The 23,694-nt window shown below is 37.8% G+C and overlaps 1 long non-coding RNA gene across 2 annotated transcripts; it reads right to left on the reverse strand.

Annotated features, from left to right (window-relative positions):
* Positions 1-4,995: 4,995 nt before the first annotated feature.
* Positions 4,996-23,578, reverse strand: LOC126917597 (uncharacterized). Of its 2 annotated transcripts, XR_007711005.1 has the most exons (4): positions 23,208-23,578; positions 9,333-10,767; positions 5,717-6,598; positions 4,996-5,634 (listed from the first exon to the last, which is right to left on the reverse strand). It is a non-coding gene; the product is annotated as an uncharacterized LOC126917597 (long non-coding RNA). The 2 variants fall into 2 exon arrangements; XR_007711004.1 differs by having other exon boundaries at positions 4,996-6,598.
* Between the last annotated feature and the right edge of the window lie 116 nt (positions 23,579-23,694).

The following is a 23,694-nucleotide window of genomic DNA, read 5'->3' on the forward strand; positions in this document are numbered from 1 at the left end:
TTATATTTCAAAAAGCTACCCAACGTCTAACGTGCTAACGTATTAAAATTTATATTATAAGATATATATAATACATTCAACTTTTAAAGTGTAATCGCGGGCCTCTCGTGTCTGATATATTTTTCACTGGATAATGTGTATACATATGTCATATATACAAAAAAATTTTGATTTGCATAGATATCGGCAGTCAAAAGTAATCATTTAATTTAATTGAAACAGTAATCATCGATGTATTTAAAGGTATGTTGACTTTTTCGGAGACTGTAGCTACAAGAAGGCGCGATTTTATGGGGACTTGCGGCGTAGTGCGCGCGTGCGCCACCCTTATATAGCGTTGGCGAGTAGAAAACAAGGGATAGCGCCGACAACCGACCGGCACAGAGGATTATCCGACAAGTCGTGGCCGGATAGGGCCATAAATTATGACGGGAATTTGTTCGTTCGCTCTATAATTCCCTAAGAGTGGAGTGCATGAAAAAAAGAGAGGGAGAACGACCAGCCTCCAAGTAATCGGACGATCAGTTTCCTCACGAAAATTTTAGTTGCTTCTCCTGTAATACCGAGTCGCATTACGATCATTGAGTGCCGTTGTAACAACATAAAGACGTTATTAAAATGTTTAAAATGAGAGAAGCAGTTAAACCTATAATTTATAATATAATTTTGTGCTAAAACAATTAGTTCTAATTTGTACATATTGTAGTGTATATATCGTGGATGCATTTAACAGATTGTCATTCAATTTTTCATCGTAAGCAAATAATAACGAAGATTGAAAGGATAGACGATACCGATTTGTTAGAATTTACAGAGGATTAAAATCTCCACTTGGACAGTGATACGGTTTCTCTTTGAGACTTTAAATCGATCGGTCTACCCCAAAGCCAACCTCGCAGATTGGAGGCTCACCGCGTAGACATTGTGTGGAGACGAATGAATCACCGGGGATTATCGCATTCAAAATTCGTTTACGCCACCTTTTCTCGGACGCGAGACGCCTCGTAGGTAATTTTATAAAGGGATTCAATTGGCTTTACATCCGACCGGTGAAATATGAGTCTGTGCCGCGTGAAATAAGACCCGATTGGATTGAAAGAGTATCTTACCACCACTAGCTGTCTACTTATATGTATGTATACACCAACCGTCTCCTCTTCCAACTTCCTACCCTTACTGTTAATATTGTATCGAAATCTCCGCTGTGTAATCTATGGGATGCCTCTTTGCAATTATTACTGCGTTACGAACAAATTTCACTACATATCTCTTATTCGCTGCAACAATTACAGAACTGGAATTTAGTTCATCCAATATTCAACGAACTGAATAAATTTTCGATAGAATTTGTTTAGATTGGTGACAGATTTAGTTGATTAAATTCGATAAACACAGTCCTTATTAATGTCCTATAGTGTTACAAACAAGTCTCGCTATATGTGCTATTCTAAAGCCACATTGATCAACCCCATCGATTCAAAAGTACAGAAGAGCGATGTTACTACAAAGATTCTTTCTTATCTTATTTTTGATCCTTTTACGATAAATGAACTTAAGGAGGTAAAAAATTGCCCTTTAAGAATTCCTTTGAATGTGTATTTATATTATAAAATTATGGAATTTTTGCAAAAAGTGATGTTGGTCGGTTTGACTTTCGTAATATATTGATCTTTATCGAGATACAGTAAATGAATCGAAAAATCATAGCTGGTCTATACAGAAAGCATATTGAAATAGTCATTCCTATTTAATTACAGCTGAATTCCCGATGGGTTGGTCAGATAGGGTTCAAAAAGAAAGGTACATCAAGAGGGACCATGTCGAAAACGAATCGATACCTCGACGGGATTTTAATAGCTACAAAGGATGTACGAAGGCTCCCTTGGGAATCGGGACCCGCGTTCGACACAGAACGATATGTTTACCTCGGTAAAAAAGGTGCTTGTCATTCGTATTTCATTGAACGTTACAAAGTCGACGCCGGTTCTTTCATCGCGGACAGTCGTCGATGATTTACCTTTGTTATTAATTTTTAATTAACGAGCCTGTCACCGGCGATAGGAAGGGTACACGCACGATACGACGAGAAACACGTGGAACAAAACGACGCAGCGTACTTCTCAATGGAGTCGAGAAGAAAGGGGTTAGATTAGGTTGGGGCTCGACACAATGATTTCATGCACTGTCGTATTTGCGCAACGTGTTAATTATCGGACTGCTTTCGTGGAAACGTTTCAAGTCGAATTTTTATCTCGAGGAGAAATTCTATTTTGGAGATATCATATTTTATAAAAACCAAAGATATATCATAGAGATATTAACGTCTTCATATGTAAATATTAAATATAATATATGAATACACGTTTCGATAAACGATTGTTGAACTTGATTAATTAATATATTATCAGTGACTGTGACGACATTAAATGAAATATAAGATCAAATAAAATGTAAAAGGTATGAAATACATATGGTTAAACATATTGAACGATTGAACTATCGTTCTCTTGTTATATGACTCATAATGTGAAATTTATAAATGAAATCGACAAACGTAATAACGTAGAATTACGAAATAAAAAATGAATAGAACAACGAAACGCGTTCCATTTTACATAAAATTATGTTAGTATAGGATTCGATGCGTCGTGTAACGATGTAAAACAAGGTAAACGGAATCAAGTGAATTCCATATCACCGATGGTGGTATTAATAATCAACCGTGATCGGCATCGAAATTTGCATAGAATTTAACGGCAACCGTGTACGAAAAGAAAATGGCGACTATCCGTGTATAGAAGGAAACGAGGTAGTAACGAATAATCTCGATGCACACGGTCTCATACATATTTATTCGCGACTTGTGTACACGATGAAAGCACCAACGATCCATATGCATGTGACGACCGAACCGCATATTCGAGGTGCAGGATAGCCTTGTAAAGGGCCTCGTTCACGGTCTAAAAGCGCAATCAGTTCCTTCTTCATCGATTAACTCCTGCATTATACGTAAGACGCAATTTGACCACTTCGAAATCAGTTCCAAATTATCAACGAAGATAATTCTCCGCGAATGTTTAATTCTTACATTACAGATTTCATTATGTATTCCTCTTTCTGTAAGTGCTGTAATGTTTATGAATGGCAATGTATGCAATATTCGGTATACTTTAACGATTTATTAACTACATAACGTACTTATGATTCTTTGGAATTCTATCGTGTTTCAACTTTGCGCTGAAGAAATGTCTGAATGTCAATAAAACGCAACGCACTATTAAAAACACGATCGAAATCCGAAGCACTGCAAATCATCTAACAACCATTGTGAGAGTGTAAAACTTAAAATTATTGCACTGTATATTCTTCATAGAAACGTCAGGAAATATGCGTGTGTAATAATTACAGTTTACTGATATTTAAAAATGTATTTGTTTTTCTGCTCTGAAAGTGTTAAATTGGAGTTTCTAAACGGATGAAGAATATACATCATTACACAGCCGTGACAGTGGGAAAAAGTTTGGAAAATCAGATTCAACGGTTTCAAAGCATTGACAGATTAGCAGCGATCGAGGTGCATAATGTGTTCGTTAAAGCTTTCATTTACTATCGGCGAAACGTTTCGTTTCCGTAACTATTCGCCACACGTTCCGGACTGGCGGCAGTTTAAAACTCGAAACGGCACTTTAATCGGGCGTTCTTCTCGCGCAGACAGTTTCCTGCCGGTGCGCCATTCACCAGGCCAGAAAATCGTCGGATCGTTCTACGAACTTCACTCTTTTTCGTTCCCAGCGCCTTACGAATTCGTGGATAAGTCGCTGATATATCGACGATCGAACCGCAGATGGAAAACGTCTTACGAGTAATTTATTCCCGGCTAAGGAAACAGCCGGAAGGGAGAAAGCTCGCCAAATCCCGCCATTGTTTCGCTTTCCAGTGATTTTTTAACCAACGGCTGTGTTATTTGAGCGTGAAATGATGATGGAAATTCTGCAAGAACAGATGTTTAAACTCGTAAATGAAGAAATTTTATGTGAATTGTGAATGTGTGACAAGTGTGACGATTAAAAAGATTTCACTCATGAAATTGAATACAAAACAAGACTTGTCATACTGTTCGAAATACATGGAAAATATTGCTTTCTTTTTATTTCTATTACACATAACAAATACATTTTTTTGTAAGAAATTAATAAAAACATTTGAAAAATGAATAAAAACAAAACGTCTGCCAGCAATATTATAAATTATCTCTGCAATGAGTTAGAACTCGTAAAGTATTATATTATATAAGTATTATATATATAAAATAAATGATAAATAAATAATGTGCTATAAGATGAAGGTTCTATAAAGATTAAAGAATTAATGCCTCGTAACGATTGCAAAATAAAATTTTACGTAACGATAGAATGACCTGATATTCCCTCTGGTTGGAATTAATTAAATTTCGTGAATGGTGTTAAGGAAACGCATACGCGGAGGAAATTATGTAATCTTAGGTGTCGAGGTAATTTCGTTCCTTCCATTGGTATTGGAAATCCAGTGATTTCAAAGGAAACAGGTACGTTCTGGCGTTGTCGGATCGAGCTTTCATCGGTGTTGATGTTTCTCGCTTTTACTTCGCGATTCGGACGATATGTAAATACCTTTTACGCAAATGAAAACTGCATACAGGCACACGTGGTGGTGTAAGTCGCAGCGAGCAGCGCGCATATATCAAAAATACGAGGGTCATGAAGGACGAAAGGCTAATATGGAAAATTAAAAAGGAGCTTTCCCCGACTGGTTCGCCAAATTACTAGATTTTCCATTTCAGGATATCCATCGCAGAAATTGCCACCATGCAAATGTATAAGTTGGCACGATGCATCGTCTATAATAATTTTATCTACTTTTTAGAATGTTTTATATGGTTTTATGGGGATAAATATAATTTTGTGCCTTAGTATTTAAAAACAAGTTATATTTATTAAAACAAAATGCCATTCGCGTTTCTTCAAATATTACAGAGACTATTTCATTAAAATTCATAAGTTAGAAATATTTTTGTCGCTAAAAACGAAAGAGAGTTCGATTTGCTTTTATTCAGATGTTTCCGGAATTTTTTCATTAAAAAGCTATTGATTCGAATCAAATTTCAGGATTCACATATTACATAAATTTTTGTTATTTCCTACAGAAAGAAACAAAAAGACAGAAAGAATTCGATCTCTTTCGTTGTAAATGGCTAAGTTTGTACAATATTCTCTAACGAGACATTTTCGTAAGTCAGTGAATCGAAAATAATCATTGCATTACACGTAACGATCTGCGTGCGACGGGTTTCACTCTCACCGTCTGCTCCCCGCTATCTGGGCCACGAATCCTGGCATCGTTACAATGTTATATGGAGGTAATGACCTCCAGGTCTGCTATTAACATGAAAATGCTTGTCATACATGGTGATAAATAATGCATCGCCGTCAAAGACCCTGCTACTTTTCTCCCCCTTCATATTTCGTCCCCATCTTTCCATTGCAGGGAACAACCGATAGCTCGTTGCTGCAACGCCTGCATACAATGCCCGAAACCCTCCGAACCAGTCACATTTTTCGTCTAATGAAAACCTTTTCGGAATTTGATTCGCTCTTTCTGAAAAGAGGCAAGACAATACTTTTCGCTTTACAAAAGAATATACATAGCCTGGCGGAAGTATTCGAACACTTGCAGATACCTTTTATCGATATATTATGTGTATTATACTCCATTTTGAAATTTCATTTGCACCGTTACGAGACTCGACTCGTTTGAAACAAATCTCAAAATATATCTAAAGTTAAAATATCCACATAGTAGAAGCGTATATCTCGCAGAATTGGCAAAAATATTTAAACAATCAATTATCTGTTGAATTAATAAACCCGATGTTCAGCATCACATTTGGCATATATTATACAGTTAAGATATCTATTCATGCTATATACTAATACTTTACTAAATATAAATATTACATATAAGGCTGAATACATCGTGCCACAAAACTGTTCTTTTGTCAAAACATGAAAAGGAGTTGAAGATAGCATTTAGCGAACGTTGTATTCTAACGTGTGTTATGAAACGATGGATATTCGTAGAACCTACGAAAGAAGGCTGAAAGCCGATCTCGTGAGACGATCCTGTGCCATTTTCCGAGGGAACAATGCCAAAAGAGATGATTGATCCTGCGGCAATACCAACCGGTTTCACGATGAATTCCTGTTCACGTGACGACGACCATGCACTCTTTGCTGCGTCCCATATGTCAGCCTGGAAGTCCGGGCCTTTGGCCATCAACGAGTACAAAATTCGAAGACCAGCATTTTTCCAAATAGTCCGTTTATTCGCCACTTTTTCCGGATGACGCGTCAAACGCGATCATCCGGCAATTGATCGATTCTCTGCCAGCATAACTGATCCTTTTGGTTCCTGTATGTGTATATACGATTGCTGGATTGTTCGTAATTGGTTCCATTTTGAATATAATACACTTTGTATACTTTTACTTCGTATTTAATACATTTCTTACTCTGTTCTTCGTATTTGATATATCCTTGACGCTTTTTCTTTATAACGTTTCCTAAAATCATAAGCTGTGATATATCATATATACAAAGTACACATAAATAGAGGCATGATTGATGATAATATCGTTAGATGGTTTTGAAAAAAAAATAATCGAAGGTAACGAATATTGCAATTTAAGAGGAAGATCATTAAATACAGAAATATGAAAATAGCCCACACTGGTACTACTTCTTGAAATATCTGTGTGGGCGTTGTCAACGTTCAATGGGCCATATGATCATTGGTAGAATTTGTATAGAGAGTGTATTTTGCGTCCAGTCGGTAGGAATTATTCGTTCGGGTTGGCTATTCGTCTTCGTTGGTTGAAACGAAGTTGCGGAAACTGCAGCACGCAGCTACTATTTTTCAGCGGATAAACAGGTAGAAATTTTGCGTGGACTCGCGAGTACGGTCTGGCCGGAGTTTAAAAATTCATAAGGGAGTTCGCGCGAAGATACGAAACAATGGGGCATCGTATGAATTTTAGAAGAGTGGCGAATTTGAGACACGCTGCTGGAACATTTTATCCAGTAGAAAAGCACAATCCGGTAACCGTGCTTTATCTCCTGGCGCTCGGTAAATTTTAAGGATTATCTTCTGAAATAAATAGTTCGTGGAAGCGAAGATGCACACGCTGTTGACGTAACCGGTCGACATATCGGTCGTGTATAGGGTGACAGAAAAAATCGTTATCCATCATCATTATAATTCCTCTATATATACCTTGAAAATGTTTGTTAAGCAATAATTATTAGAATTATAAATATATACAGTATAGCGTATATATATAATTTATATTTATAACTATGTATATTATTATAAATATGAAAATCCTATAATTTGGTATTTGAATCACTCAGAGGCCATACTGATAAATTACGTAAATTGAAAAGCAGTGAATAACGATTACAAATAATGCTTTTTAAACTTTATCTTAGAATTTGCGTTTATTTATACTAATAAATTGCTGGACATTACGTATCTTTATGAATCCTATCATGTAAAAGTGGAATTAATCTGTTTGGCTTCTAAGGGAGCATTTAATTACCACATCCATTCAAATAAGTAGTATCAGATTTTTTGTTTTATAATTATTAGAAGTATGCACGTGCTTATACAGTTGTATGCATGGACAAAACTACACGCGACTTATTTCGCGTTTTTCATCGTTGAAGAAAAGAGATCAACATCGCCACGTTCCGGGTGAATCATTTTTCTCTCACCCCATATATATCTCGAAGGGACAAGCGTTCTCCGTGGCTGTGTATTTGCAGGTCCACCGCGTGTGCACGCGCGACAACGCCAGTAAAAATAACACGATAACCTCGCAGATGTCACCTGCCAGAACACTCGCGCGCTCCGACAACTGCATCTGGGCAATGAAAAAAAACACATATAAAAAAAATAAAAAATAAAAAATGGCCCACTTATGAAAAAATCCTCGACACGGTTGTCTCTCTGTCTTCCTCCTTCGGGCTTCATTGCGATTTTTAATTAGCGATTATCGAACTCCAGGTGTCACCGACGTATCTCGTGACTTCGATCGAAATTCGATTGCATCTCGCTATCGAATATACCGTGCGATGACCTGTACGCATGAGTTATAACTTTAATTATATAATAAATCCTTCAATTTCGAGTGATAACGCGCATTGCACGGGCTTCGTTACGCAACAATCCGCGAAACTGATTGCCTCGATGGCAATTTCCACTTAATTCGTGGAAACTGGACATTGTGGTTTCGCGAGAAACTTGCGAATCTCATTGATTCTTTTAGAGAAGTAAAATGTAATAATTTGGCGCGTTACTATATTATATACGGTCGAACATTGTACTCTTAAGATTGATTAATTAATAAAGCAATAAATGTACTACCTCTAATATCAATTATCGATATTAGAAATCGAAATTATCAATAATTGCCAAAAAAAAAATTCCTTTATGCAGTCTAAGAAATATTTATGCGCGTGGTCCTGAAAGACTCAATTCTTACTAGAATTTTTAATTATACTGTTAAATATCATAATTGGTAAATTCTTATTAAAACTTTTAATTAACTTTGCACGTATAATTATAAATTATATTTGCTATGAACAAACCAACGAACCTAAACACTATAATAATAATAACAATAATCCTATGGTGACCTTTGTAAAAAAAATTTATCATTAGAAAAGTAGCAATCGACGAAACATTAAATAAAAAGAAATCGAAATCTCAGTCAATCCAGCGTCCAACATTCCATTCCAAATTAACACTTTTCGAATCTCAGCGCACAATCTGGGAATTGCCACCGCCCTAGAAAAAAAAAGAAACAAAGAAAAGAAACGAGTCAATAACGAGAGAAAGGATTAAAGAAACAGAAAAAGAAAGATGATGAGAAAAGAGACTTTGCCGCGATTTCCCAAGCGGTGTACGCGCACCTGCTCTGCCCGTCGCTCCATTTCTCGCGAACACACGATGCAGATCGTTCTCAAAGATTCTGCCGCCTTTAAACACGCTACTTACCTTCTCTACCTGCTGGAGAGCTTCGTACGAACACCTGATTGTTTCATGCATATGTCGCGAGCAGTATTCGTGCGGTTGTATTCGCGCGTATCATCGCATGATCGTGACCTGTACCGTGTCTCGGATGACCAGGTGGTCTCCAGATGTCGGTAATTTTGATAAAGAGGATGATGAACGTGAATTATGATCGTCAAAGATGATGAAAGATGAGATTGTAAGAAGTTGCGTGAGGCACGTACCTTGTGACATACTTCTGACGTATTGTTCTGTTTTACGTATAACATACAGGTCGGAAAATAGTGGCTTCCGGATTTATATGTATCACTGAGATTAAACGATGAAGAATTGTTCGGGTGCTGGAATTATAAATGATGGTAAAAAGTTATAAGATAGAGGAGTATGATAGATGAGATAGACATTTTTTAAAGTAAAGTCACTTGATAATTAACTATAAAATGACCTTTCATATAATAATCGAGCCATAACTTTGTTTCCGAGCAATTATTAATTAGAAAAAGGAAGAAGTATGAACGATATAACAATATCATTGTAATCTCGCTCACGACGAGAATGTCGTAACTGCGGATTGACAGATGCAAATCCCTTCGCGCACTCGCGACAGCTATTACGTGATTTCACGATGTACGATCGCATTACTATGCAAGATCGAAGATGCGTCTAATCGATAATCACCGGTCACGTTCACCTGATGAAAGCACTGGAGCGCGATCGGTTGAAACGCACGTGACCAATTCACGCAGAGACGTGTGTCGATATAACACTCTAGCGCCGTAAATCAAGACAGTTTCACCGGATCTATTCACGTTGTTTTCTTTAATCTATCTTCCACCTAACACCATGGGTGTTTAATACATTTATATACATTTGAGACATTCACCGATCGGGCGATTACAGTACGTGCGTTCTTTCTTTGCAGTCATATGGAAAACTCGTACATAACTGTATACTTAAGATTCTAGGACGTTCTAAAAATTCTAGACATTTTAATTTATGGGACAAATTCTGCAATCAAAATTGTATTTATTAAATACCTCCATTATGAACATAAAAATACAAGGTTCCATTTTAAAGAATTAACTTAACTTTGATATATCTCTCGTTACTACATTTACGGAACGATTATTTATATCGTTTAATGTTCTACATATCAATCAATTTTTCTAAGAATATCTTTTCCGATAACTTCAATTCATTTTTATTAAAAATGAATTAACGATAATTGAAATAACTGGAAAATGATGTAACTGCAATGATAAAAGAAATTAAATGAATATAGTATAAACCCAAAAACCTCGTTTTTCTCCTCCAAATATGTATCACTGCACAAAAGCAGAGACGCAACAAAAACAGGAATACGATTGATTCTTCTATTTGAGTATTCTTCTACATCTTTTTCGATCGTTCCTGTGAATCGTTATTGCTGGTTACACCTGTAAATCAGGCCCTCGAGGCGGTTACCACCCACGGGATTCGTGGGCAGAACACGCGCGGTCAGATCTACAGATTATACGGACAACTGGTATCTTGTTGCTTTCCTTCCCTCTCCTCTCATGTGTTTCACCTACGCCGTACCCTTTGCCTCTGATTCCTCTTGGATACTGTGTTTATGTACACTTTCGTTCAGAAGTATTGGCAGACTTGCAGAAAATAGACCTAAAAATTATTATGAAATTATTAAAACCTATAAGAACGATTAAATCTTTTTTCAAATCATATTACATCATGATAAATATCGAATACATTAAAAATATAATAAATAGTGGTAACACACATTAATAAAATCTTTAATGCATATTAATAGCGATTATGTATTGTTCCTTACAGGATTATTCTTTTAGTGTTAATAATAATTGATAAATTCGTCGATGATCTAGGTCAATCATCACGTTTCTTAATCAAATGTTCCTATACTTGTGAAGGGAACTGTACATACATGTACAGGACAAATGGTAACATTGGTTATTCTGACCAATCTGAAACAACCTTCCTGCCTAGCTTGCAATAAGCCAGCGTATAGGTAATTTAAAACTGCTTTCTGATTGATACGATTAATTTTCTACCTGAGAGTACCGTTCAGATTGCACAGTTATGTTTGAGCAGCGATCGCCATTACTGCTTGGCGAACTTCTATGTTTCTATAGAAATAAGGTTAAAGAAAACATAAGAACATTTATAGTACTTTGTCATTTGTAATCATAAAATTCATACAACTTTATCCACCAAATCAATGAATTGAAAAATTATAAAACTCGAATTTTACCAACATATCAAATCTCTGAGTTGCTTTAATATACGCAAAGATCTACGAACGAATAAAAATTTCCATCGGTAGATGGGGGACATTAATTTTATTAGAAAGATTCGCAGAGTTGCATTAAGTAAGTGGTTAAATACATCGTTCCGCTGGTTATTGCACCGTCTTCCCTTATATCCGGCCTCGGTTCTGGTTATTATCGTGCTATTTTCGCGGCGAGCAATTACAGAGACCACACGAAATCTCTACTTTCTTTCCTGCCTCGCCGCGTTTAGGACAGGCATGCATAAAATTGCAGATTACGCAATAGCCGACGGCGCCATCGCTTACCCACTGCAACAGGGTTTAATGCAGTGACGTTCGTTATACGCGATAAAGCGAGCTTCGGATTCGCTACCTAGAACCCTCTCGGGGATTCGTACACTACACCGTCGCGTCATTTTGCTCCTGCTGCGAATTTAACCCAACGGAAAAGAAACTATTATTTATATCATGCGAATTCTACTACCAATTCGCGCTATTTGAACGAAGTACTCGATAACATGAATCGGAATACTCGATAACACAAAACGACAAAATCTACTCTTCATTTTTTCTTTAGTTCTTCTATTGCGTACGCAATATATTACTTATAATTAAGCTGCAAATATTTATGCAATTTTAGATTCTTGCGAACGTAACTAAAAAGGAGGAATTTAAATAGAGCTTCATTTATCGATTGTTGTAATGAGTTATGTTATATCTACTTTGAATATTTTTATACTTCATTTAAGTATTCGGAAATATGCACAAGGTAGAGAAAACCTACTGAGAAAATCGAACTGTTGAAGTTTAAGTAATTTAGCAAAGTATAGAATGGAATCGTTTATAATAATTTGTAATAAATATATCAGTTACCACAACCAATAAGCTTTCACATGTAATACTTTCAAAATTGAAGTCTGTAAGAAAAGATCTTGATTCGGGAAGCTCGAAGCTACTTTTTATTGCCCCTCTCCCGGAATACCTTTCTCTGCCATTTATACGTTATCAAGGCTCGTTAGGTCTCTTAACCAACGCCGATACTACGAAGTTTATACGCGAAATGAATGGCGAATCGAACGAAAATACAAGGGACGATAAAGAGTAGTCAGGATCGAAATTCAGTTTAATTCTTCTAGCACAGCGCAGGTTAATTTCAATGATTAATAGCAAGAGAGGTTAAGTCATTACGCGGCTCGCGTGGTCATAAGGCAGAGCAACGAAACGGGGGAGTGAGAGAGTATGGAGAAGGGAGGACACAATACGAAGAAGGAAGAGGCAAAGCAGGATAAGGGCCATGGAGGTACTCTCGATGAGGGATCCTACCGTGGGGCACAAAGAGAAAGAGGAAGACGGGGTAGAGGGCCGTGGCATTGAATGCTGCACCGGCCTTCCTCTACTGGTCCCGCAGTCGAGCAGTTCCCTTTAGTTTATTTTTCCATGCGTAATGAACTCCTCCTCTCCCGACCATTCGTCGTTGCATCGATAGGGCCGACCACCCTGCTACTCGCCACAGACTAAACCCTGTTTCGGAATTCTATGCTATTTCACGTCCGACCGTTTCCCTCCATTTCCCTCCGTTCCTTTTGATACCGCACGACCAGCAAGCTCGCGGATATTTTTGTCTAAGTTCCGCTCAACTTTGTTCCTCGCGTATCGTAACCGGGAATCGGCCATCCGAAATGTTGAAGCGTTCCAATGTTAAACGGTCGACCATCGTTCAGGATACTGGTTTGAAAGTTTGATTTGATATAGTTGATCGTTCATAATTATAGATATACTCCTGCTTGTAAGTATTTAGAGAAAATGAAGTGAACCTCAAGAGATAGCTAGGAACTTGTCAAAGCTTCTTTTTTGTAAATAATAGAAAGTTTAAATTGTAATATAAAATATAATATAAACTACAAGATAGTGTAGAAACCGAACCGAGCCTCAATCGAAGATTATCAATCTATACAAAAATGTCTTATACCTGTGCTTCGATGGACTTACAAAATATAATTGTATTTTTTCTTTGTATTATACAGGATTTGTTTACATAAAAATAGCTTTCTTATAAGATATACGAAGAATTTTGTTGTAGACTATAAGCGTCCAAATAGATTTTCAGAATTCACTCGCATTTCTTTCTCGTCGATTTGCTATCAATTAGATTTTCAAGATACTGTTTTTCTCCATGGTTGTTATTCTCACAGCCGAAATGAGAAAGGTAACTTACAGATAACACTAGAAATACGAATATCGTGAGGGGAGCTTGATTTTTAGTAGTCCCATAATCAGAGATCCAAGTTCAGTTTGTTCTCAATCGGCTAATGTCATCGATTATTGACGCCGGACGTTATCAACGATTGATCAGAAGCAATTAACACGACATTACAGAGATAGTCTCGAATGGAAAATCCGTTGCATCGCGGCGGCGGTGCCGGGGTAAAACATGATAAACACGCTTCGTATCGACGTTATCGATCGAACATGTCAATTCGACATCGTAGGTATGGCCAGAAACGTAAGTGCGTCCCCTAGGGGCTAGAAATCGGTTATCGCGACAGTTCGAACTTTCCGATCAATCGTATGTAGACCGCTTTTCCCGGTGTCGAGCATGAATGTGGTTGATACGTGCACAATCGATACTCCAGGTACATTGGACCTTTGGTCGGAGATCGTGTTTTCGGGTTCGTCAGAGTGGACAGAGAGAACAGAGTGTGGTAAAGAAGGGACATAGAGAAAGGAAGGGAGAGGAATCAGACAATAATGATGCGTTTCATTGGATCTATTGTGTCCCGAATTCAAGTTCACAGGCACAATTGATGTGTATCTATTGCTGCTACTGTCCAGCGTCGCCATTCAATCGACTTTCAATCTCTGGATGGTGTCGGATCGCGAGACTGAACCAAAGGAGACTCTCCTGTTTCCAGCATTAGGCGCATTGTAGCTATCGATTGTACTTGGAACCGTCGTATCATTTTCTTCCTCTTTTCCGCTCTTTCTTTTTTCTGCGTTTACAGCACTGAGCATGAAGTCTCGTACAAATTTAGGATTAATAATATCATTCTTTGATATGTAAATATAATCGACAGTGCAATAATCACCTACTTTGCGACTTGATCCCCCACTTAACCGATGTAGAATTACGAACACACCTTGAACAGAATTACCCAATCGTTCATTAACTTTCAGATTCGTTCCAATGAAAGGAATACTGTTTTTCTTGTGCTGCTCTCGTCATAATCCGTTTCAGAATCAATTACACGATACTTTCACGAGCATGTAACCAGTTCAATCTCGGATTTAATGGAGATGCAGTGGAAAGTGTGTGAAAGCAACTGTACGCCAATTTCTTACATCGATCGGTATTTTATGGACCAGGTGCACGTAAAATGTCGTTTGCACGAAATAATAACAGTACTGTTTCACAACCGATTATTCACTGTTATTATTGTAATCGACGATACGTCGAGATTGAAGGTGGCCATTCAACCACACGATTATATTTTACATAATAACCTGTCATCATATAATCAGACGAACTTTCGCACGGAATTATTCCCAACAGCATTCTATGGAGATGTGACGTTTTTAGCCGGTGTAAAAGGGATATCATCCCACTGTGTAGGAGGGAATACTGCTTATTGTGCACGACGTCTCCACCTTTTTCCTGTAGTCATTACAGGAACGGAGAATATTGCTAAAAAAAAGGAGGCAAGAAATGGGGAAGATTCAAACGTAATAGTGCCCCTCAAACTTAACAATATTGTGTAGTGCGTGTAATGTAATAAAAGCGTTAGAAGGAGATTAGAACGCGATGAATACTTGAAGTTATAAAGACAGTCCAATCTTTTCTAAAAATTATGAGAATCGACCTAAATTCTCATCGTGTTTAATCGTTATGCTCTCTCGTACAGTAACAAGGTACATAACTATATATTGTACACCGTACACAACAACAGCGTACTGATAACAGTATAGAGTATAAAAATAATCGTATGTATTTTAATTTATGAAGTCAACCAGCATGTACATGGTCCGTATTGTAACAAGAGATATGCTAAACTATGGAAGAAATTGACAAATATAGGACCCGATGACATATCTGCAGATAGTACAATGCACAAAAATAAGGATATGATAATAATACATATGACAATCAATAAAATCAAATATTAATTTCTAAGGAACAATCGACCCGTTTGTCCAATTAAATTAAAGAACAGAGAATACGACTGGAATTTAATCGTTCGTATTTGTCTTTCGCGTGGAACCACATCAGCCGGTGGTATGAATAACTTAAAGCGTTAATAACAGTCGCGGTGCAGAAAGCACCGTGGCACAATAGAAGGCTAGGTGGAACTTAAACGGAACGAGCGCTGGATTTCTCGATTGCGATTCCATTTGCATACGGTTCTATTCGGCGCGACGCAGCGCGCGCGACAGAAAAGCGAAGTATTTGCGATTTACGTTTGCTCTCGTTGCAATGGTGGACAAGTGCATATATCCACGGGCACGTGTAACAAGAGGTTGCCTTATCAACCACCGGGTACATGTCCAATCAATTTTCAACGTGACGGCACACGCCGCTTTTGTGGTAATATCTATTATTCGATGTCCCGAGGCCGGCTGAGTCCCACTCTCGCGCATCACACACGTGATCTCCTCGTGACAATAGCTTCGTGAATGCCACGAGATCCCTGGCGTCGCCGACCCCTCCACTTTTTAGATCAAAAACCACGGATCGCGAGTAATTTCGACGAATACGCAGCCACCGACGAATTTTCGCAGGGGTTACAACTCAGACTCCCATGCATTTTCTTAAAAGCCTCCACCGTACAGAGGTGACCCCTAGGATGTTAAAGAGAAACTAAACTTGGAAATTGAAAATGTTGAAGTTGTGAGAGCTTGAGGTGAAGCGTGTAACTGTCAAGGCAAAGTGTCTTGACACATAAAATTGAATTAATATTATCAAAAAGATTTGACAAAATTTTTTATCTGTATAACTCGGCAATTTCTAAATTAGCTTCTAGGGAGTCGAACTTTGGAGGTTGGTTTCATCCCTTGAACTTGAATTGTCGCAGTTAAAAAAGATAAGTAGCTACTATCTTTTTCTGGACTGTTCTACAAAGTTTCATCAAAATCGGACCCGGGCCGATCGCGGCCCTTCTTTACGAGCAACGGTGCGATTTTTCCTCCGGCGAATTATCAAACATATGGCCGCTCGTTACAGAATGGCGTCATCCTTGCGGTATGGATACTTCGTTTTCCTGTTTTCGTGTCTATGTGAATTCCCCCCCCCCCCCCCACCCCCCCTCCACTCGTCCAGAGAGTACGGATAATCTAATTATCCTGGACGACAAATCTCGTTAGCCGTGCTATGCCCATAGTCGACGACGTGGCACGGCAACGAGGACAATGTCGTTCTTGACGATGTAAACGCAACGGCGTAACGCAGTGGCTCGTTCCAGTCCGAATAGAAGAAAAAGGAGAGCGACGCCAGAGAGAGAAAGAGAGAGATCGATTCAGATGAGAAGAAGACGACGAATATTCGGAAGTAACAGAGAGGAGGATATCGTTAACGTAATCACGAATTTCTTCGTGAAAATTATTCGTCCGCCTCACTCCTCTCTCGTTCCTCGGCCCAAGAGGAGCCAGGGTAGAAAAGAAAAACGTTTACGGGGGCTTATGCAAATGCAGGTAATTAATTTCGCGAATCCTATTAGCCCTGCCCAACGGTCGTAGGTGCACGAAGGCGGAAATTCTACTGGTAACCCCCCACTTTCTACCCCTAACACCACCCGCTACCACCCTTATCGCGATACTCGACTTTTCGAGATCCTCGACTTTCGAACGTAGCCCCGTGTCCTCCACCAAGGGTTCATTTCGAAGCGTACAATGATTATACGTTTCGGAAGTATTCGCTTAATTGGATCGTTCTCTAAACTCGTACCAGTAACATGGGCCTATCGAACGCGCGATTTCGATGCGTTAGTTCGACTGTTCTACCTGAGTATCGTTTGGTTAAGGACTTTATTTCCATGTGATGCTATAGCAGTTAGAAAGAGAAAGTTTTATCTATGTATCTAGATTGGATGGTTAGGTGATCGAAGTATTTCTTGCTGGGCAAATTAAGAATAAATAGTTGTGTTCTGCTAACAGATTTTCTGATAAGAGTGTAATTTTAATCTGCATATTGTTGGGATAAAGAATTTTCAAAAGTGAAAGATTATAAGTTCAGCGCAGTTCAGTTATACGTTCCCAAATAAAATCCAACCATTTCAAACATCCACCAAAGACAGATTTCCCTGTAAATCACGACTCACGGTTCACATTTTGCAATTTCCCCATTCGCACGTGCAGAGAAACGCGGCGTCAAGTTCGTACCCAGGTAAAAAAAAATATATATATATATATATATACACCCACGAAGCTATTCGATTGTATTTCTGTCATTCCGCGGGATCGTTCGCATCATTGTCATAAACGGTTCGACGCTTCTGCTGACCCAATCGGTAGCAGTTAATGTGCCTATCGTGAAAAATTCGTTAATTTCACAGTGACTGCGTCCGACCCGTTGCTTCTCGTTGTGTACAACCCGGTCCCTTCGTTCGTACGTGATCTCATGTGTGTACGTTCGCGTACAACTGAATTCGTATCGAGCAAACCAGGACGACACACGACTCTCGCAGCAGCTTTTCGAGTTCCCACCGGAGAGGGTTTCTACCGCCCTTCCGACGTCACGTATTATTGACAGCTTAAATTCATTAGATTCTCTCGCGGAACAATGAGAGAGGGTGAACACCATCAGAATATAAGTTGGAAAAGGATGAATAGAACGCAGAAGAGACACGTGAAACGCGCGTGGGATTTACGCATCGAGATTGAGATCAATTATGGACAAAAGAAAGAGTTCACGGAAAATTTAATGTGTTGTAGCTTTAAAAAGTTTTACTTCAGTTCACAAATTTTAGTTTGGGGCGTTGACATAAATTTTTTATTAAACAAACATTTTATTGTAACTTCTTACATTTTCTAGAATATCAATAAATTGTAACATTGGCTACAAAGAAGGGGAGTATCGCTGCCTCTCGAGAAGTCACATTTAATGTCTAAAGTCTCTCTTTCTTGAAACCTCATACTACTTGCCGAAACTCTGCAATAACGATAATATGTCGAAAGAAATGCATACCGATATCGATCGAAATAAAACACCCATAGCATAAACTTCCAATACTCTATATAATGCCGGAGAACATTACGAAGTTTCGATAAATTCCAATGCAGGGAGTATACGTATCCAGGCGAAATTGCTGAGACGTGTTTTGGAAGGAGACCGAAAGTTGTAACGACCACACGAGAGCTCGACTGTCGTTTCCAATCGTGAAACGTAATCCCGGACGTTATGCTTCGATAATACACAGGAAAAGTACGGAGTTACGGGAAATTCGTTGGTCCTCCTTTCATCAATCGATTCATTTACCAATCCCGATTGAAAGACCACGCGGCGAATCGATGACCTATCCTACTTTTAAATCAATTGCTCGCTACGTGGGAACGCGCATCCGATGAAAAGCCAGGCCCTAGCCAATAGACCGGCTCGATGAAATCAAACCTTGAGCTCTGCCAAATTCGTTTCAGAGAGCACCGGCGTGCAGTTTGTTCATCGCGCGAATAGGACGGAGAAGGATGCAATCTGAAGGGATTGAACGATCGCACCGGGAATCAATTAATTCTTTCGATCAACGATTCCGCTGAGTAAAAATATTTTACACCACCAGAGCAATGCATCAATCCAATGCACAACCTCAAAAATTCCCTAATACTGGTTAGTTTATTCTACTTTATAGAATATAATTAAGTGTTTATAATGTATAATATTGTATGCAGAATATAGCATAGAATATTGCGAATATAGCAAATTTTGCAGTTTGTATAGTATCTTTTATAGTTTCACGAAGACGTTAACGGCAATTTTATTCTTTTTATTTTTCTTCTATACCAAATATACAGCTTACTCATAAATATTAAGATATATACTTATACATACAAAGTATATAAATTTAGCGCATAGTTGCCTTAAAATATTCCGCTGAAATACTTATTAGCAATATGACGATCGATAATGTATATAAGCACAAATAATAAAAATATAAAGATAATAAGAATGGTTTTCTTAAAATGTTATGTAGCTTGTCAAAATCTTCAAAAATCAATATTTATCCAGAATTTATACGTAAAAATATATTAGAAATTCGTTCATGTGATACAAATCAAGTTACATACAGATGTAATCGAATTAGCATTACCAACATAAGGAAGAACGAACGAAGTAAATTCGAGAGTCGAAAACGCGTATCAAAGATTCGATCAAAGTAGAAGGATGGAAATCAAAGCGGTTCTGGTAAAAAGATGCGGGCTGGAGATCGCGTCTTTCATGCGATCCTATGCAAAGAGAAAGCCGACGATAAGGTTTAATCCTGAACGGTGCACGGCGAATGCGGATAAAGGCGTGAAAACAGGCGAGCGTGGAAAAGAGGGGTTATACAGAGAGAGGACAAGACGGCGCTCTATCTATCTTTATTCCCAGTGTCTTGGTATTAATTTCACGATTATTAATTGTGAGGACATTATTAACTCGAGCCTCGACAGACTTTCATAGAAAGGGTAAGGTAAGATATAACCGGAGGATGAGATGGTTTAAAATGCGAGAGGAATGCACGAGAAACGCTTCATGGGACGAGGAAGAGACCGCCAACGCTGGATACGACGAAGGTCACGAATACTGCGTTAATGAAAGGGAAGTTAATCACTCCGACCAGACGATAAAGACGATGTCGCCGCACCCCCACACGTACACGTAGAGTTGGTGGGGGCAACGCGCGCTTTTTGCTCCACAGTTGAAAGCTCTTTAAAGCGGTATATAGCTATGTATTTGGAATTTTTGAATTATATCTTTTAATGGGATAACATTCATCTTTAATTTTTCGCCTTTGTACGTGCTTCGAATTTAATGGAAGTCGATGAAAGTAGTTTTAGCTGTTTTCATTCAACTGAGACATATGAATCTATATATATTAAGTTGTCCGAAAAGTTTCTTTCGTTTTATAAGGAAATAATAGACGCACAATGTTTTTTGTTTTATATAAATTTATTAAATTATGCATGAATATAATAATAGAAATAGAACGAAATGGATCATATCTAATTGAATAAAATAATATAAAACAAATTGTTGTTCATCTATTATCACCTTATGAAACGAAAGAAACTTTTCGGACAACCTAATACATTGATTCAAGAAAATATTCCAACATTTATAGAAATCTTTAAGAATATACCATGTGTGCCACACAAAACATTTAAAGTTTCGTTAGTATTGTAATGAGACACTACTATCAAAATTATATTGGTAGAATTTGAGACCGATTTGAAAATGTATGTTTAGTATAACACATACTATATTCATGGAAAATTTTTATAAATGTTCAAATACTTCTGCGAATCAATGCAAATTCAGCGGGTTAATTCCACAGGAGTGCCCGATTGAACGAAATTTCTCGTAAATATAACAAATCGGGAGATGAAATGGTATCGTCGACGATGTTACCCCTCGAAGACTTTCACAGCATCGAACTAAAGAAATAACTTACGCCGCTCCCCGTTCTTAGTATCGGAAGAAAAATGCGTTTGCACCAGACCCGCGATTGGAGGGTACAAAATGGATGATAGAGATATAATTCTAAGAATGCAGACGGAATCTTAAATCACTCTTTTTATGGTGAATTGAAGAAGGCTCGTCTGTGCGAATTTCATACAATTCCTCGAAAAAGGAAGAAAAGGAGAATAAAAAGTAATTCCTATGGGAGGTGAAACTTGTTTGCGAAATGAATTAAAGATCCCCGACGAACTTGAATTTATTCTTCCATCGAAATTTACGATTATACATCCTGTGCGTATTCTCTATCGTAATTCGCAGAAAATTGAAAAAAGATTGAAATTTAACTTTCTACATCGTGAAAGAAATTAATATTCGACACAAGTTTTGTCGTAAAATTTATAATCAAATTTTCATTAGATAATTTAACTTGCATGCTACATGAATTCTCTGCATTTTTGTAAACTAAAATTTTCCCTAAATGCATAAATATCTCGAATCTAGTAGTAATTAACCTCGTGACATTCTCATGAAAGCTAAACCTCGGCTGCTTCTCTAGAATCTCTTAAAAAGTCCTAGTTTCTATTGAACGGAAAGTCTGTAATACATTTTCTTGTGTAATTTCGCGATATAGATGAACGAGGACGAGCGTATCGTACGATTCCACGCACTCTGAGAACGAGAACTCGCTCGTGGCATGAATAATCATACACACGCGGATTGTAGAGCGACAAGCCGCTCGCAATTATACAAAATGTAACCAGCACCGGTACGAGAACTAATTCGGAGATGCGCGAACACATCGTCAAAGAGGAAAATACGTTTCTTTATCGCTGCGCGAATCGCGAGCGGATAAAAAAATCTGCCGGATATTCAGCTTGAAGCTTCGAGCTTCAACGTTTTAACCCAGAATTTTCTTTGATAATGCAGCGGAACCTCTATATCCGCGAGAAATGCATCCCCTGAAATTACCGCCAACGCGAAATTCGTATGCTGATACGAGGTTAAGCGGAGGAGTGGGGGAAACACGCGCGAAAATCGAATTACGTATTGTCACATATGTATTTAAATACATGCAAACATTAAATCGTAGACCGTGATAAAATTTCGAATGAAAATCCCTCCGAATGAATCACACGTGTTACAGAAAAGAATATGCCTTCTTTTTTCACTTTTGATAATTAATTCTTGTTGTAATGATCGATAGATTATAGATGTTTTGGTAAATACATATTTTTATGAATATGATTGGAAGATGAAACCTGAATATTGGTCTGAAATATCGCCCTCGTCGAATAAGATGATTATACAACTTGTAATTTTTAAAATTTGCTTGCTAAGTTTTATTTATATTATTAAAAAACTTCATTAACAAACATTGTATTGTTATACAAAAATAGGACTTATTTCATCTACTAAAAATTATGACGATTATTTTACTCTGGACACTTTATGTACGTTCCTACATTGTATGCATTTTCGCATATTTAAATTTCATACTTGATTAAAAATTCTGTTGTCCTTATGCAAAATCTAATGATTCATTAGGGAAACGATTAATAGGACCAAATTTTATATTGATGTAAGATAACAATTCAAACTACATATACAGGAGTATTTGCAAAAGTTAGAAGAAACTAAATATATTAATATATCAACTAACTGACCACCATGTATTAATTATAATATTTTTATATAAATGATGATAAAAAATGCAATCAGAAATTTGAATACATGGACATTTTTAGTGTAAACTTCAAAATAAAATAATTTTCTAGTAACTTTTCAGGTTAATTTCATTTCATCATTAGTATTATTTATAATATCTTTATACGATCGAATGCATTAATTCACAATATTCAGTTCGAAAATCCATTCAAAAGATTTAAATACATGGTTCATTACAGGTCAAGCTTTCCAGTGACTTTTTATGTTAACCTCGCTTCACCAGTGTCATAATAATTTACCAATATACATGCACATAATTGTTCCACAACACTGAATGTCCCTGCGCACATACATAAAATTGCAATATCTAATCTAAAAAATTTTAATTGTCCACTAAAAGCATACATACGTATCCCTCCTACGTCTAATTATGTACTATAAGTACATAAAATTTGCGCAATTTGAGGTTAAGCGTACTCGAAACAGTTTTCAACCGTCATTTCTTACCTTCTTGTTGCAATGGCTGGTGCATCAGACATAATCAAAAGTCGCGACGAACGAAATTAGGAAGGCGGTAAAGTTTGAGGGAACAGTCTGCGGTGCGTAGAAAGTGGCGTTGCGGTGGTCAACTCTCTCTTCCGTCCCTTGTTTCGTCTTTTCCGCAAACGGAAAGTGCTCGTTGGTCGCGAGTGCAATTAACTGCGGCACAGGCAAGGGCGCGGAGAGAACTCTTGCTTGTAATTCGTAAGGTATTTCACGCGGTTAGACGAAACTTGATAACTTTAGCGCGTGACACCTGCCGCGCGTAATCAACCTGCCCAAGTTAACTGGGTTTCTCGTACTAACCGTGCCCCCACGGCCCCAAGAGCATTCCTTTTGCTACTGCTAGCAGCCGACGCGTATTGTCTCAATCTGGCGTTGTTGTCGAGGCTGCTGAGCGAATTCATGCTTGATCAGCCAATGAGAAAACGTGAACGCTATGTTATGTTGTACC

The sequence above is a fragment of the Bombus affinis genome, chromosome 6 (genome assembly GCF_024516045.1).
Source record: "Bombus affinis isolate iyBomAffi1 chromosome 6, iyBomAffi1.2, whole genome shotgun sequence".
In the NCBI taxonomy this organism is placed as follows: domain Eukaryota; kingdom Metazoa; phylum Arthropoda; class Insecta; order Hymenoptera; family Apidae; genus Bombus; species Bombus affinis.